Genomic DNA, 13719 nt, shown 5'->3' with positions numbered 1-13719 from the left:
TTACCAAGGGGGGCGCTCATGCTGATTAATGCTTGTTATGGGGTAAGGTATGGGGGCATTGCAGATAACCATGGGGTGGCGGCACCAAAAAGTTTGGGAACCACTGAACTACACTGACTATAACGCACAGTCTCTTTATATCATACCCAGCCCTTGCATTGAATAGTGAAATGGCAAGAAACTACACTGACAATACTGTACAGTCTCTAATTGTATCATACCCAGCCCTTGCATTGAAATGTGAAATGACAAGAAACTACACTAACAATACTGTACAGTCTCTAATTGTATCATACCCAGCCCTTGCATTGAATAGTGAAATGGCAAGAAACTACACTGACAATACTGTACAGTCTCTAATTGTATCATACCCAGCCCTTGCATTGAAATGTGAAATGACAAGAAACTACACTAACAATACTGTACAGTCTCTAATTGTATCATACCCAGCCCTTGCATTGAATAGTGAAATGACAAGAAACTACACTGACAATACTGTACAGTCTCTAATTGTATCATACCCAGCCCTTGCATTGAAATGTGAAATGACAAGAAACTACACTAACAATACTGTACAGTCTCTAATTGTATCATACCCAGCCCTTGCATTGAAATGTGAAATGACAAGAAACTACACTGACAATACTGTACAGTCTCTAATTGTATCATACCCAGCCCTTGCATTGAATAGTGAAATGACAAGAAACTACACTGACAATACTGTACAGTCTCTAATTGTATCATACCCAGCCCTTGCATTGAATAGTGAAATGGCAAGAAACTACACTGACAATACTGTACAGTCTCTAATTGTATCATACCCAGCCCTTGCATTGAAATGTGAAATGACAAGAAACTACACTGACAATACTGTACAGTCTCTAATTGTATCATACCCAGCCCTTGCATTGAATAGTGAAATGACAAGAAACTACACTGACAATACTGTACAGTCTCTAATTGTATCATACCCAGCCCTTGCATTGAAATGTGAAATGACAAGAAACTACACTGACAATACTGTACAGTCTCTAATTGTATCATACCCAGCCCTTGCATTGAAATGTGAAATGACAAGAAACTACACTAACAATACTGTACAGTCTCTAATTGTATCATACCCAGCCCTTGCATTGAAATGTGAAATGACAAGAAACTACACTGACAATACTGTACAGTCTCTAATTGTATCATACCCAGCCCTTGCATTGAATAGTGAAATGACAAGAAACTACACTGACAATACTGTACAGTCTCTAATTGTATCATACCCAGCCCTTGCATTGAAATGTGAAATGACAAGAAACTACACTGACAATACTGTACAGTCTCTAATTGTATCATACCCAGCCCTTGCATTGAAATGTGAAATGACAAGAAACTACACTAACAATACTGTACAGTCTCTAATTGTATCATACCCAGCCCTTGCATTGAATAGTGAAATGACAAGAAACTACACTGACAATACTGTACAGTCTCAATGTATCAAACTCAGACCTCTTGTTTGATGGTACACCTACACTGACCATACTGTACTGTCCCAATAATCTGAATTCAGCTGCAGATCCCTCGTTATAACAGTGTCTATAAGAGTCATTATAGTAACCTACAGTGAACACTTTATATTGGTTTGTTTCAGCATGGATTTCTTATATTAGTACACATACACAGAAATAAGGTAATTAATGATGACAAACCAAATAATACCATATATGCTCGATTATAAGTGTCCAACTGCAAACTGCATAGTACCCAAACCAACAGCTCAATCTTATAAGCACTTTTAACCAATGACCAGTAGAACTAAAAATGAATCAATCTGTCCAATAAACTGGTTATGTTTTGAATTAACCAGCAATATACTATGGCCACCTCAACAATACAAATTCCCTCAGTATACCACTGCAATTGTTACAATGTACATGTATATAGGATCATACTGAATTCGATCAGGGTTGTTTTTTGCTGCTACTTAATTTACATCACTTATGATATTATGTATTCTCTTATGAACCAAGTCTGATCAGCTGTTACATGATATGCCTGCAGATCAGAGTCTATGTTGTTTGTTCTACTGATTACTCCTAACAAGCTACACAGACCCAGATCTGCCAGTGCACTTACAGATCTGGGTCTGTACAGTTAGACTCATCTTATAATCAAGTATATATAGTATATCATCATCATTGTAAATCAGCATTCCCTCACTATAGCACCATTCATTATAACACAGTTCCTTTTATAAGGACATTCATTGTAACATGGTTCCTTTTAAAAGGCCATTCATTATAACACAGATCCTTTTATAAGGCCATCATTGTAACACGGTTCCTTTTATAAAGCCATTAATTGTAACACGGTTCCTTTTATAAAGCCATTCATTATAAGAAGGTTCCTTTTATAAAGCCATTCATTGTAACACAATTCCTTTTATAAAGCCATTCATTGTAACACAGTTCCTTTTATAAAGCCATTCATTATAAGACGGTTCCTTTTATAAAGCCATTCATTGTAACACGGTTCCATTTATAAAGCCATTCATTATAACATGGTTCCTTTTATAAGGCCATCATTGTAATACGGTTCCTTTTATAAGGCCATTCATTGTAACACGGTTCCTTTTATAAGACCATTCATTATAACATGGTTTCTTTTAAAAGGCCATTCATTATAACACAGATCCTTTTATAAGGCCATCATTGTAACACGGTTCCTTTTATAAAGCCATTAATTGTAACACGGTTCCTTTTATAAAGCCATTCATTATAAGACAGTTCCTTTTATAAAGCTATTCATTGTAACACGGTTCCATTTATAAAGCCATTCATTGTAACATGGTTCCTTTTATAAAGCCATTCATTATAAGATGGTTCCTTTTATGAAGCAGGTATGGTCATGGATCCCACTTTATATGCATAATATATTCGTTTATAATAGTCAAACTGCAAACAATAAAGATCCTCATCTGCCTTAGTATAATACACATGCAGATCAGGGTCTATGCTGTTTGTTATACTGATTACTCCTAACAAACCGTACAGACCCAGATCTGCCAGTGCATTTTGCAATGGCAGATCTGGGTGTTTGCAGTTTGCAGTTGCAATCAACTTAAAAGTGAGTGTATATGGTATGTTATGTACATCATTATAAGGTGGTTTCACTTTAAATTGGAATACTCCATCACTCTTATGGACAGCAATTTAATGAGAGAGAGAGAGAGAGCATATGGTACAATGACTGCAGTTTTAAAGACCTCTGATTATTTCATGTTACAACATGACATACAGTATATGAATGTTTAGTTTTTGCAATTTGGATCCATTTCGTGAAACGTAATTGTAGAGTGGGATTATTGATTGGACCAGGCAAAAAAAACAACAACACAGAAAACAACTGGGGATCATTTATGTTTTACCTTCAGATACTAAAACATTTTAAACAAATTCTGATTGCCACACAGTTTGCACTTGTTTCTATAGAGCAGACACAGTAGAGTACATGAGGCAACCTTAGCACTGAAAGGGTTTCTTATGTGTTTCAGTTGGGAAAGGGTCAAAATTGCTTTGCTTCCTTTTCTATAAAATTAGCAAAATCCAGTTGAAGACTTGATGCATTCTCAAACAATTACTAAGTAACTTCTTTGTCCAAAGTATATACAGGTGTTTTTTGTTGTCATGTAGCTACCCTATTTGTCACTGCAAAAGCAAAACCAGTGCCAAGTAAAATCAACAGGAATACAGTTTTGTATGCTTCATATCGTAGTATTGAAGTGGGTAAATTGCTGTATCACTGGAAGAGACTGAAATAAAACTAATACAATTAAGACTACTTGTAGTAGCAGTCAGATCTGAAAAATATGGTTTCATTTGTATATGTTGGAAAACAAATGCATGGAAATTCTTCATTTTGATCTATTTGCAGAATTCCTTTCTTTGTTATGTTGGTTCTTCTATAAAATTAATTTCATTTGCTGATGTAATTTCTGCCATTAATTTAAATTGTTTTCAAGCTAATCCAAATACATTTATACGTAGGCCTATCTATATATCTGGCAATATTTTGGAAGCTTAGGAAAGGTACCCTATGTACTCGCTTATAAGGTGAGCCCATCTGCAAACTGCACAGATCCAGATCTGTCATGGCATAATGTGCCAGCAGGTCTGGGTCTGTGTAGTTTGTTAAGAGTGGTCAGTAGAACAGACATCATAGACCATGATTTGCAGGTGCATTAAGCTATGGCAGATCAGGATCTTTGTTGTTTTCAGTTTAACTTGACATATAAACAAGTACATACGGTACATCAAATTCAAATCTATTTACCCATATATCTTTCTTTCTATTTATCTCTCTGACAATACTTTTGAAATTGGTCTTAAAATAAATTTTTAAAACAATCCTTGGCTCTTTGTGCAAATTAGTTTTACATGCAAAATAATTTCAAGTGCCTCTCTGTTTTTCCTTTTCTCTATCTCTCTGTGTGCTACGATTGAAAGGTGCTCCTGTGTGAAGTCAACACTTAAATTTGCAGGAGCTTAATTCTTGAGAAGCAATGTTTATCTATTAGGTTAGTGTGCATGGAGTAAGTTTGCCACACCAGTATCGCACTGAGGGCCAGATTTCTTTTAGTGTCATTTTGTCTCAGGAATGTGTACAGTGAGTACATATTGCCCATGTATGAGAAAATGGTGCTCTTCTATTTAGATCTTATCACACAGTATGGGGGATGAGATAACTTTATCTTTGTAAAGATTTCAATTTCAAATTTTAAATTGATTTTCACTATGTGGTAAAAAGTGAAACCCGTTTTCAATCTGATGTAAATGAGGGAGCTATGATGTTAAATCATACAAGTTACATTGTATAGATGGAAATATTATTGCCTAGGGCCATGATTTATGCTTCCTTAAAGTGTTTATTGCAAGATGGGGCCCGAATCATAAATTTGAAATTTGAAATTCAGGCAAGCTTTTCAGCTTGATTTATTGATTTCAGCAGGGGGTGTGGAATTAACACTGTGTGAATGAGATATGTTGTACCATAAAGTGAAAACTCAATTGACAATTGAAACAGCAAATGTGCCAATGAATAAACTATGGAAAATCCATTTTGTATAAGATAAAGGCAGATCAGATATATACTTGAACATTTCCCTTAAAATATTGTATGGACTAATAATATTCAGTTTAATAATATTCAGGGAACTCATTTAATCCTGTTTTGGTTTATTATTTTGGTTCTTGTCTAATTAGGGGCCATATTTGTTTTAATTAAAAATAACTTAATATTTAATTATGGTTTACTATGAACTTTGTCTTGATAAAGTTTACATACATAAAGTTTGCATACATTTGTGTATGCTTTTTAACAAAATATATTTATCATCCTTAATGTAAATCCACTTTCACAACTGTCTTTATTTTGGGTCTGACAAATAATTTGCCAAAAGTCATTGGGTTATAGGAGTAATGAGACTTAGCCACCATATGTATCATTCTGGTAGTCCAGGTGGCTGATTGATATTATGACTTGTTCTTCATTTTTTTTTTTTTTTAAATTATCAGAGCTGAAATAAAGGTATTTTTAAAACACTCAAATTACACAAAAACATTTACATTTTAAATAAATTTCTCAATGATGGACAATTCTGACCTGTCAATCAAACTAGGCACACTGACCAATCAAAAGTAGGTATCAATTTCACTGCATAGTTATGCGTTGCTATCCACCATATTTGCTCACAAACATGAGACCATGAATGATTACTCGTATTACATTGCAGAGGAGTTTGAAAGCTTACACAAAAAATCACTGAAAATTTATCATGAAAATGATTCGTCGTGTTGAGTTTGGTTCACATGAAATGCAGTTTGTCATTATTATGAATGGATTCAAGAGGGAGTTTTTAAAAAATTCTCAATCAAACACCAACATAGAAAAAGTCTATGTTGGAAGAGATGAATTATTTATATTCATATTTCATATATAAATACACACAACTGTTTTAAAATAATGATAGTATTTATTGTGTTTGTGAAAGTGTTGAATACAATTTTATGCTAATTGTATGCTTATGTTCAAATTCAATCTTATTGGAGCCATTATATTACATGCATTAGAAAAACTTTGTGTATATGTGTTGTTTGTTTTTGTACTTTTATTACTTTGGTTTGTTCTTCTTTTAAAAGTTACATTTCGAATATTGGAATCCTGCATCATGCTTCATTAGTGCTGATTTTATTCAAGTTTTCAAACATGAGCATTGAATTGTAACAGGCGTCAAGTTGACAGAACACCACCCTAAACTTTAAATTCTAGATTGTCCCTAATCCTATTTACATATATAATTATAAAGTTAGATTTTGACATCAATTATTTCAAAATTTTAAATTTAGTTATTTTCAATACAGTTTTTATTATGGAAGGTTTTCCAAAAATATTTTAAATTTATGAAGAGGTGAAATAAAATATTTATTTTGTCTTTTATTAGGCTTGAGACTGTAAATCAGCTATATCCAGCCATTGCTATTTAGTTTTGTCCTTTTGACTTGAAATAAAACTAATCTATTACAAATTACTGAATTTAAAACACCTCCAAAATCTTACAACATCAATATAGTAAAATAAAATGAGTCACACTAATTAGCGTACAAAGGTCACAGTGGATGCAATTATATCCCGTCACTGTGCAGGATGTTTGTTTATTTTGATGTGCCATTGTTATTTCCTTCTTATTTAAGAGATTATGATGAAAGATAGTTTTACATGGATCTGATATAATTCAAATTTACTGGTTTATCAATGATACCCTTATGAAATGTTTCATCCGTCCAACTGCAGAGACATGTTACCATGGCATAAAGAACGTAAAACATTTCCTGTTTATTTATTTAACTTTAATATTTGTTTTCCTAAACATAATGAAATTATTAATTGTAGATATAGAAATACTTGTTTTATTCTTATATGACAATTATGCATAATATAAATATTGTTGTTGTTGTTGTTGTTGTGGAGTTTAACGCCATTTTTCAGCACACAATAGGCTATACATGGCAGCCAGTATTAATGGTGGAGGAAGAACCCTGGAAAACCCCGAAAAGAACCACTGACCCTTGGGAAGCTACTGGCAAGCTTTCGCACATACCCACATTGGCTGATATAAATGTAACAGGTACATAAGGAAAGCTTTACTTTCAATTTTTTTTAAAGTACTGAAGCCATACATGAAAATCTGATAATTGATAAGTATGCATAATTTTGCAAGAACAGAGAGATTTTGTAATTTTGTCCTTTTGTAGAAAAATGTTATCTTCTAGTTTGTCAGGATGTTTGTTCTTTCACATAGGTCATCAGCAATATAAGTAACTTTGACCTGATTTTCGCCATTGAAAATACTAATTTCATGAATATATTATTTTATATAGTAATTTAAGCTTTCCTTTAATGCACAATCTGAAAGAATCTTGCAATCAGGTAAGAATTTTTCAGAAATATTGTAAAAAATATTTTCCAATGAATTTGCTGTTGATGCTGCTGGATCTGCCATTTTCAAGATAGCTTGTGAGCTGCAGCAACAGTAACTAAGTGGGCGGAGCATATCGTTCAAAATCAGAATTGTCCATTGCTCAACAGACTATGAGAAAATTTGACAGAGAGCAACGTCACATGTAGGGTTTGTCAGATTGGTGTAAATGATGCAGATCCACCATCAAATCTGGCAGCCATTGACAAAATTTGAACATTCAACAACTTCTTTCCCAAATTTCACTCAACAGAATTTGAATTCATGAAGGGAATTGAAATTTGCAAGAACGACGCCAATCAGCCAATACAGAAAGTAATAAAAGTTTAAAATAAATTCTCAAAAACCACTAGAAGAATAATTTGACAGAAACCATTATGGCATGAAGGAATTTCAGATTTGTACAAATGATGCTTAGCCACCATAAATGACCAGCATTACTGAAAAAAAGAAAAACATTTAATTAACTCCTTCACAAATGTTCAAAAGAATGTTAAAATTTTTTACAAAAAAGTGTACTGGCATAAAGGGTTTTTACGTTTATACAATAATGGAAGGTGTAAACATGACTCGGCATAAATTAGTGCATGCTGCCAGTTCCTCCTGTCCTAATGAAGATGAGTGTATGCACATTAGAAATGCTGAAAAGAATTGCACATGTTTAGGACATGGTCCTTGTAAGGCCTGTATGCCTGAAAACCAGGCATATCGCTATGTTGTCTGCATAGTATCTATTAGCTGACAGTATTGGTCACTGGTCTACTAGATATTGCAGGCTTGCCTACAGGAAGTTTGTGAATCTCACATGTAATAAAGTCTGAGTCAGAACTGAACTTCATCGTTCCAATCTTTTTACAAAATAAAAATTAAAATCATTGTTCTTGGAACACATAAATGCATTTTAAACTTTCAGTGGAAATATTCTTTTCATATTTTTACTTTAATGGGTTATTTAGTAGTTTTTTAATGTCCTAGCAACCTCTTTCAATGGCAGCTTTGGTTTTGTAAACACTAAGGTCCAGAGAAATTTAACCAAGTGCAAATATCCCTGCTGCATAATGACATGGCCTGTGCAAATGGGAATTGGTGCAGGTGGGAAGGCTGACAGTGATGACATGGCCTGTGCAAATGGGAATTGGTGCAGGTGGGAAGGCTGACAGTAATGACATGGCCTGTGCTAATGGGAATGGTGCAGGTGGGAAGACTGACAGTAATGACATGGCCTGTGCAAATGGGAATTGGTGCAGGTGGGAAGGCTGACAGTAATGACATGGCCTGTGCAAATGGGAATTGGTGCAGGTGGGAAGGCTGGCAGTAATGACAATTCACAACAGTGGTCTGAATGCATTGCTTAATGTAGATCAGAGAATGTCCACTATCCTGATTTTTGTTTGGATGCCTTGGACTCATGCAATGAAATAAAAACTTGCTAAAATGGTTCCCTGCTGCAAATAAAGTCACCATAAAAATATAAACTGTCAGTAAAAAATAAAGTGCAGGGTACTGACAGTGTCTGTGTGTGTAAGTCTCTGTGTGTGTGTCTGTGTGTTTGTCTGTGTGTAATTTGGATTTTTAATGTAACTTTAGAAAAAATTCAGTCATATCACTATGATGTCTGCAGTGTGGCAGTTTATAGTGATGTCTAGCACTGGGGCATCACTGGGACTTCATGTCTGCAGCATGATGTCCCACCCAGTCACATTATTCTGACACCAGGCTGACCAGTCCTAACACTAACCTCTTAATGCTGAGTGCCTAGCAAGGAGGCTATTAGTACCAATTTTATAAGTCTTTGGTATGACTTGGCCAGGGTTCGAAACCATGACCTTCCACATCCGAGGCAGATGCACTAACCACTAGAGTTTATTTGGCAGAAATATGATAGAAGTTTGGAACTGGACTTTTGCTTTTCATTGCTTGACTGTGTTAGTACACTGTAATACAAAATCAGATAGAAGGCACTTTATTTTACATCAGAACATACAATTTTTAATATCAACTGGTGAATTGACAGAAAGACACTGGTGAAGTCTACCCCCATTCAGTCCTGTCTGCATTGCATTATAGAGGTGAGACCCTTGCTGAATGTACTTGCTTACAAGTTGAATCCATTTTCAAACTCTACAGACCCTGATTTTGCAAATAATACTTGCTGCTGAATGATATCAGAGTTCTATTAGAGATTTTAATAAACTGGGTATTTTTCACCCTTGTTTGGAACTAATTGCATTTTTTGTTTTTCTGAAGGGCATTTTGTGAAAGCTGTAAAACAAAATTTATACTGCAAGACTGAGTCTTAATCACCAAGATGTTACAGGGTGAACAATACTTTAAAACTTTTGACCAAAATTCTTAAAATTAAATTTTTTTGCATAATTTTCATAGTTTTAATGTGTTTATATATTTCTTTGTGCAGCTTTAGTTTAACTTGTCTGCATAAGTACCATATATACTCACTTATAAGATGAGCAAAACTGCAAACAAGAAAGATCCTAATCTGCCTTAGTATAATGCACCTTCAGATCAGGGTCAATGTTTATGTTCTACTGGTTATTCCTAACAAACTGCATAGATCCAGATGTATCACTGCATTATGTGATGGCAGATCTGGGTATATGCAGTTTGCAGTTGGACTCAGCGTATAAGCACATACAGATGGTATGAAAATATGTTGCCCTAAATAACATCTCTGGTCTAATATTGGTCAGTAACACCCATCAGAGATTGAAATTATGCTTCAGGGCAATTTAAAAGGCAATTTGAAAGTGCAGATTAGATGATGAAGAAAATACAATATGAAAAAATCATGTAGTTCTATATTGTAGCAACAACATCTATTGCTGCCTTTAATATTCATATGAGAGTAGGTTAGATTTTGAATAATAAATGGAAAACTCGGGTCCTCTTCTGAATCAAACAATATTATACCCAGTGAAAGTATACACTGTTTTTCTTCTCTTACCTGGTGGTATTTTCTTAGTTGTGCAGGAAGATTCCCCAGGTTAAAACATGTTAAGCCAAGGTGTTAATCCAATAGCAAGCTGTTGCAGAAAATGAGAACTAAAGACCAGCCTCCTTGCAAATGTGCGAGTCAAAAGTATCTACAGAGAGAGGTAGCCTATCCAGGTATGAGTGTTAGTGAAGAACACACAACACTTCACACTTGAGGTGTAGCACAGTTTTTGTGGAGTGTGTAAGGAATGAGTTAAGGGGGGTATCCCTAGATCACTGCTTGGTTAATCTCAAGTCTTCCATTGACTGGGCAAGGTAACAGTGTCAGATTTCTCCCCTGATAAAGCTACACTACCATACATACCTGACTTTGAGATGGGGGAGTTCAGTTGCAGATAGGGTACATAATAATTCTGGTAAATAAGAAATGATTGTTTGTATTTAGTTAATAACTGTTTTTAAGAAGCACTGTTGGATCTTGTACCATGCCTTGATTGAACTTTTAATTTACTGTATATACTCACTTATAAGTCGAGTCCAACTGCAAATCGCACAGACCCAGATTTGCCATTGCATAATGCACCAGAAGATCTGGGTCTGAGCAGTGTGATAGAAGTAATCGGTAGAACAACATAGACTCTGATGTGCAGGCATATTATGCTGCAGCAGGTCAGGATCTTTATTGTTTGCAGTTTGGCTCAACTTGTAAGCAAGTATATATGGTATCACTTCTCATGCTGTGATTCTGTAATACATTTTTATTATCATCCAGGTGAATTACATACAACTACCACATGGTCCATCTGATTGTCCATGACCATTTTCATTTTTGAAAATGTCTGATATATCTCTATGAAACTTGGTCCACATATTAGACTAGTGGTCCACATATTAAACTAGTGGTCCACATATTAGACTAGTGGTCCACATATTAGACTAGTGGTCCACATGTTCCTTTTGCTCAGTATTTTTTTAGTTTTTTTGACCTGTGTGTCTACCATGTCTATCAGTCTGTAAACATATTTGTTTCCAAAGCATAATTTTCAAACTGTTCAAGGTATCTCTTCTCTCTGAATTTTATAGACATATTAGACTAATGATTGTGATGTATTTATTATATTCAGTTCTTTAATTTGAATATTTTTATGCTTTTATCCAGCTGTCTGTCCCTCCCTCCGTCCCTCCATCCACACTTTTGTTTCATGGGCAAACTCCAAAAGCACTCTCAATATCTCATTGAAACTTGGCATACTGTATATATTAGACTGGTAATCCAGATGTCTGTATGGAACTTGGTATACTCTGAATATTATTAGACTGGTAATCTAGATATCTCTATGAAGCTTGGTAGATTGCATATATTAGACTGGTAATATAGATGCGTGTATGAAACTTGGTATATTGTATGTATTAGACTGGTAATCCAGATGTCTATATGAAACTTGGTATATTGTATGTATTAGACTGGTAATCTAGATATCTATATGAAACTTGGTATACTGTATGTATTAGACTGGTAATCCAGATGTCTGTATGAAACTTGGTATTTTACATGTATTAGATGTGTAATCCAGATGTCTATGTGAAACTTGGTTTAATGTATGTATTTGACTGGTAATCTAGATGTCTATATGAAACTTGGTATATTGTATGTGTTAGACTGGTAATCCAGATGTGTATTTTACTATTCACAGTTCTTTAGTTTTAACATGTTACGAAATTTTCATCCATTTCATCAATCTAACCAAACATTAATAGTTGTTTCCAGGGCATAACTCCATAACTAATGAAGATATCTCCATGAAGTTTGCTACACCTTTAAACTAATAGGCCAGATTTGCTTTTACTATTCACAATTCTTCAGTTTCACTATTTTAAATGTTTTTGTCAATTTGTCAGTTAATGCATCCATTTCCAACACTAGTTTCTGGGGCCAAACTCCAAAATCATGTAAGAAATTTTGGTATAATTACTGGACTAATGGTGCAGATAAAAATGGTGCCAAGCTAACCTCCATCTTGAAAATCTTTTTATTGCTACTCCTTCTGAAATAATGGTCATATTGAAAAGTGGTGTTCACTACAACACTTTTTACTTTAGGTCCAAATGAGAACTAAAGAATATAGATAAATATGGTTAACAGTCTTATTATAAAGATAATACATGTTTACTGCAAAAATCTGCTTGAGTCTGGTAATGGAAATCCGGATAAAATTTGGAAACTTTTGAAGAACTTTGTGACAAAGCTAAAAAACAATGTAATTCCACAGTACTTACAGAATATGCTTGGCCAGTTTTGAGTAATGAGTTTTGCCCCTGGAAACTGGTGTTGAAAATGGATGCATAAACTGACATGAGTTTTGCCCTGGAAACTAGTGTTGAAATTGGATGCATAAACTGACATGAGTTTTGACCTGGAAACTAGTGTTGAAAATGGATGCATAAATTGACATGAGTTTTGCCCTGGAAACTAGTGTTGAAAATGGATGCATAAACTGACATGAGTTTTACCCTGGAAACTAGTGCTGAAAATGGATGCATAAACTGACATATGAGTTTTGACCTGGAAACTAGTGTTGAAATTGGATGCATAAACTGACATGAGTTTTGCCCTGGAAACTAGTGTTGAAAATGGATGCATAAACTGACAAATTGACAAAAATATTTCAAATAGTGAAATTGTGTAAAAACAGTTTTGATTCATATGACTGAGGAATGGTTACATGCAGCAGGTGAAAGTTTGTGGATAGACCTCTGGAAATCTTTTGATCTATCAGTATGTAACTGTATATAAGGTTTCATAAAGTTGTACCGGGGTATGTTTCAAAGGCCTTGTACATAGATCAGTATATAAGGTTTTATAAAGTCGTATGTCTCAAAGGCCTTGTCTGTAGATCAGTACATAAGGTTTTATAAAGTTGTATGTTTCAAAGGCCTTGTCTGTAGATCAGTATATAAGGTTTTATAAAGTCGTATGTCTCAAAGGCCTTGTCTGTAGATCAGTACATAAGGTTTTATAAAGTTGTATGTTTCAAAGGCCTTGTCTGTAGATCAATATATAAGGTTTTATACAGTTTTATTATCAAAGGCCTTGTCTGTAGATCAATATATAAGGTTTTATACAGTTTCATTATCAAAGACCTTCTGTCTGTAGATCAATATATAAGGTTTTATACAGTTTCATTCTTAAGGGCCTAATGTCTGTAGATCAATATGTAAGGTTTTATACAGTTTCATTATTA

The 13719-nt window shown here is 34.4% G+C and overlaps 1 protein-coding gene and 1 long non-coding RNA gene across 5 annotated transcripts in view; one reads left to right on the top strand and one right to left on the bottom strand.

The window, feature by feature from the left end:
- LOC149785722 (four-jointed box protein 1-like) overlaps positions 1-10672 on the bottom strand; it is a 158407-nt gene extending 147735 nt beyond the window's left edge. For 3 of the 4 annotated variants that reach the window (XM_089979592.1, XM_089979595.1, XM_089979593.1), the window contains exon 1: positions 10488-10629. The gene's annotated coding sequence lies outside the window, so the exon portion shown is untranslated. Of the gene's footprint in view, positions 1-10487 lie in introns of all 4 variants that reach the window. The other variant, XM_089979596.1, reaches the window with a different exon arrangement.
- A 101-nt stretch (positions 10673-10773) lies between these two features.
- LOC149785721 (uncharacterized) overlaps positions 10774-13719 on the top strand; it is a 66163-nt gene continuing 63217 nt past the window's right edge. The window contains exon 1 of the long non-coding RNA XR_016425444.1: positions 10774-10893. This is a non-coding gene — a long non-coding RNA (uncharacterized LOC149785721). The remainder of the gene's footprint in view (positions 10894-13719) is intronic.

Source organism: Sinohyriopsis cumingii, chromosome 13 (assembly GCF_028554795.1).
Source record: "Sinohyriopsis cumingii isolate HCF-2022 chromosome 13, ASM2855479v2, whole genome shotgun sequence".
Lineage (NCBI taxonomy): Eukaryota > Metazoa > Mollusca > Bivalvia > Unionida > Unionidae > Sinohyriopsis > Sinohyriopsis cumingii.
Note: the sequence above shows the minus strand (reverse complement) of the source record. Positions and strands in the feature narration are given on the sequence as shown.